This window comes from Pseudophryne corroboree, chromosome 10 (assembly GCF_028390025.1).
Source record: "Pseudophryne corroboree isolate aPseCor3 chromosome 10, aPseCor3.hap2, whole genome shotgun sequence".
Lineage (NCBI taxonomy): Eukaryota > Metazoa > Chordata > Amphibia > Anura > Myobatrachidae > Pseudophryne > Pseudophryne corroboree.
The window spans coordinates 151,552,449-151,557,377 of NC_086453.1; positions in this window are offsets into that span (position 1 = coordinate 151,552,449).

Consider the following 4,929-nt stretch of genomic DNA (forward strand, 5'->3'; position numbering starts at 1 on the left):
GTAGTGCAGTGCAGGGGAGAGCCTGGGAGCCTTCCCTCCAGCCTTTCTGTGAGGGAAATGGCGCTGTGTGCTGAGGAGATAGGCCCCGCCCCTTTTTCGGCGGCCTCGTCTCCCGCTCTTAACGGATTCTGGCAGGGGTTAAATATCTCCATATAGCCTCCGGAGGCTATATGTGAGGTATTTTTAGCCAAAATAGGTTTTCATTTGCCTCCCAGGGCGCCCCCCTCCCAGCGCCCTGCACCCTCAGTGACTGCCGTGTGAAGTGTGCTGAGAGGAAAATGGCGCACAGCTGCAGTGCTGTGCGCTACCTTTAGAAGACTGAGGAGTCTTCTGCCGCCGATTCTGGACCTCTTCTTACTTCAGCATCTGCAAGGGGGCCGGCGGCAAGGCTCCGGTGACCATCCAGGCTGTACCTGTGATCGTCCCTCTGGAGCTGATGTCCAGTAGCCAAGAAGCCAATCCATCCTGCACGCAGGTGAGTTCACTTCTTCTCCCCTAAGTCCCTCGTTGCAGTGATCCTGTTGCCAGCAGGACTCACTGTAAAATAAAAAACCTAAGCTAAACTTTTCTAAGCAGCTCTTTAGGAGAGCCACCTAGATTGCACCCTTCTCGGCCGGGCACAAAAATCTAACTGAGGCTTGGAGGAGGGTCATAGGGGGAGGAGCCAGTACACACCACCTGATCGTAAAGCTTTACTTTTTGTGCCCTGTCTCCTGCGGAGCCGCTATTCCCCATGGTCCTTTCAGGAACCCCAGCATCCACTAGGACGATAGAGAAATACTGTTATAATATTAATCACGGCTAACTGACCAGTGGCAGTCACATACATCACCTGGTATATGAACACAAGGATTTATCCATATGTTTGGCACGGAGTGAACACAATAATATAAAGGACTGTGCTCAGCGTATGTGGATCTGCCTAGAATAATTGTTGCGGTCACTATAAGCCTTAGGCTACACAAGTGTTAATGCAGACACAGGGGATTTCATAACGAGTGTACTAAGTGATACAATTACAGTATATTTGGTATCCTGATCTCGTCCCAATACACCATTCTAACTTTGCAACCAGCTGATTAACAGCAACTACATACACTGTTTCACATAGAAACAGTGGAAGGAATTGCCGCAGGAGATACAGTGTTGCATTCGAATCAAAACAAAAGCTGTTCAATCTTTCCGAGGACATCATTGCAACGAGTGGTCTTCAGGTTGCCGAATGTCGGGATCCCGGCGCACAGTATACCGGCGCCGGAATCCCGACACTCGGCATACCGACACATATTCTCCCTCGTGGGGTCCACGACCCCCCTGGAGGGAGAATAAATAGCATAGCGCGCCACCGTGCCCGCAGCGTGGCGAGCGCAGCGAGCCCGCAAGGGGCTCATTTGCGCTCGCCACGCTGTCGGTATGCCGGCGGTCGGGCTCCCGGCGCCGTTATGCTGGTCGCCGGGAGCCCGGCCGCCGGCATACCATACTACACCCCATTGCAACATATGTTGCTTTAAGCTACAGTAACAATATATGAATAAGTTGCTACACCTCCTCAATGGTAACATATGAGAATAGTAACACACATAACCAAGGTTAGATAGTGACCAACACAACTTCATACTCTCACACTGATACCGCTTTCACATTGCAAACCCTGCTTTTAACCCATTTCTTAAAACGGGTCTTAAAACGGGTCTGAGCAGTTAAAGCCCCTTCACATCGCATGTTGTAACCAGTATATTACCATTTCATTACCGTTTTGGTACCTTTCACACTGAACCCATTTCACGCATAGAAAACAGTGGTCGTCATTGTAAATGGACTTTTCTGGCCCACACATTACTAATAATTATTAATTAATTATTAATAATTTGGCTAGTTGTACGATGGAACCCAGCAGCTTCATGCATCTTTACCATGTTTTTGTAGATTACTGCATCCTTCATCCCAGTGATTTGTCTACAAATTTCTTCATCCCCTCTGATCCTAAGCAGCTCCCTAACCTCCTCATCAATCCAATTTGCCATTTTAAACTGTATTCTGTATAATAAAATGCTTCTTCACTCTCATGTGTTTCCTCCAGTTTATTTCCTGCTTCTGCCTGGTGACATCACACATGGAGACAGCCTATCACCTTCTGTGGCTTGGAAATACCGTTTCTGAGCCTTTCACATTGCACAATGAAATGGGTCTGAACCGTGTAGGACCCTGCTTTTTAACCGTTTTAAAATACCAGTATTCTGTAACCGGTAAATTCAATGTGGCCCTTTCACACTGCAGCTAGAATCGTTTTGGAAGGCTTAAAAAACGGCAATTTACCGGGTTATAGCTGCTGTGTGAAAGGGGTATAAGATCTCATTGTGCATAGGGGATCAGGTGAATTAACACATTACAGAACTCTTAGTGGCGAAAGCACAATATTTATAATTATACATTTTTGCAGGAGTCATTATTGTGGAGGCACCGCTTTTTAATTCTACAGTATTTGAATTCACATATTTCAGTTCTTTCTCACTTGTATGTTTGTATATGTAATATTTTAACCTCTATATTTTTTGCTGTATGCTCCCCGAAAATTGGGGCTCTTCTTAATCATTAAAAAGTAATAAAAGTTAAGTTTTAAGATATGGATTAACGTAATTTAAAAATTTCTCTGCCCCCAAACTAAGCAACCACTTCTCAGTTCTCCCTGTTTCTGTTGCGGTAGTCAGCTGGGCTGTCTGGGGGAGCTATTATAGGGATGTGGGTGCCATCAATTTCTCCAGCACACTGTGGGTAACCACGACACAAAAACCCAGACACAGTCTTAGCCAGTCGCTGCCCCTGGGGTAGGGCAATTAACTGGTTATACAAGGTGACCAGGATTGTCTTGGTCACCTCACATACCAAAACACACATGGTGGAGATCCCGACACCAAACAAGCAGGAGATGGTGCGGTACTCACCAGGGGTGGCATACCACCACAAAACGATCGCTAATCTCCTACTTGGGGAAAAGGGCTGTCTCCAGTGGGTGGTGTTCCTGGTAAGTGCCGGGGTGAGTTCCAGGAGGTCATTAAAGGTGCCATGTGTCATCCTAAAATGTGCCTTCCACTGGTTCTCTGTAAATGCCTCCACCCTCCGGTTATCCGCAATATGGATGAGACACTGGTCATGATCAAGGCCTTCCTCCGGCATAAATAATGTCAGCAGATGGTCTCCGTCTCCTCCAAAAATATCTCCCTTCTCCTTTATAGCTCAGTCTGTGCAATCAAGAACAGGGTGAGCATCTTCATGAGAGCATCATTTGCTGTGTAAAACAGCAACTCCACCACAGCAAACAAACTCTCCATGCTACACAAATGCTTGTCAGTCATGAATCCAGCAATACATTATGGGCACCACACCCAGTCCATTTATAGGCTGCCCTCCCCTTTGCATGACCTAATTATTGTGTGCCTGCAAACCATCCCATTAAAATGATGAGACTGCCCTCAAAACTGGAAAACCAGCTTATGTCTGAAAGGAGCCAACCCGGGAATTTCCCGGGTCTGTGGTGTAGTGTGAAAGGGGGTCTGTAGAAAAACCCGGGTTTTTGTCGAAGAGAAAATCCCGGGACTGAAGCAGGGAAATTCCTGGGTTATATGTCTGAAAGGGGTAGAAATAGAAAGGCAACTGAAATGACAAAAAAAAGCATGTGGGTTTAGCTAACCAATAGAAAAGCACCAAGGAACTGGCCAACACTTTATGTTGGTTTTGTGATAGTTGGTTCCAGCTAAACCAACTGGAATTCCAAAGTACATCAATAGTGGTTTCCAAAACACCATCAAAACAGATTAATATTAGTACTGTAGTCAGATCTCCACCAAACCGCTGGTGATGTTCATCAGTTTCAATAGGCATCCAAACCTGCTCGTAAGTAAATTATGTCCACTGTTCATATGTCTGAAAATTTGAGCAGAAGAGTTGTTCTACAGTTTGTATAAAACTAGATGGACCTGAGAGTTTGTCTGTAAGTTAAGTGAGGAACACTGTGGAATGACTTGCATGAGTTACGATTGTTTATGCTTTTTTTTCCAAAAGAAACCTATACTATATTTAAAAGAATATAGCAATGTGTTATTAAATATGAATGTGGTCCACCAGTAAAGTGCACATAAATATTTGTATACATCTTGGTTATAATGCATAAGTACTTCTCTTTATTTCAATATGACAACGTTTTATCTACACTACTCCCGATATATAAGGACTTGCCTGCAACCCATGGTGGTTTCTTGATTGATTTCCAGAGCCTGGAGGATCTGCTAGTAGGTAATGGCTAGATCATCAATCATGATCAACCAAGTTGGGTCCTTATGTCTTTAATAGGATGATTGGAGCTCCAGACCAGATCCTATAAAGGAGCCAGACAAGAAAAGGGGCATTTACTGGATCACCCTTGAAGGTGCTAAGCTTCTTCTAAACTACATGCTGTAAGTCCTGATACAGCCCAGGCTCCTGGACCCCAATACCACTCCAGGTCCTGTCACAGCTCCAGTGGGGCTCTCCTGGGACCTATAGTCATTTGCCTCCTGGCTGCTGTCTTCGGGCTCCTGACTGTCGCTTACTATACAGCCAGGCTGCGCACTGTCCTAGTGTTCTCTCTAGTGCAGTTCCACTGGCTCTGTGTCCTGAGTGCCACCATATTGGAAAAGGTAATCTGATCACTGCACCACCAATGACAGTACCACTTCAGAGCAGCTGACTCAGGCCTCCAATCAGCAACCAGCAGCCCCTATAAAAGGACTTACTGAAGAGCTGGCTGGTTGTCAGTACAACGTTGCTGCCTGCCAGCATTGTGTGATTTTAGACTGCACTCTCCAGTGTTCTAACACTGAATCTTCATCTCAGTCGACTGGCTGGTTAACAAGTACACCAGTCTGGTCATCAACATCACTGGTTCCATCCCGG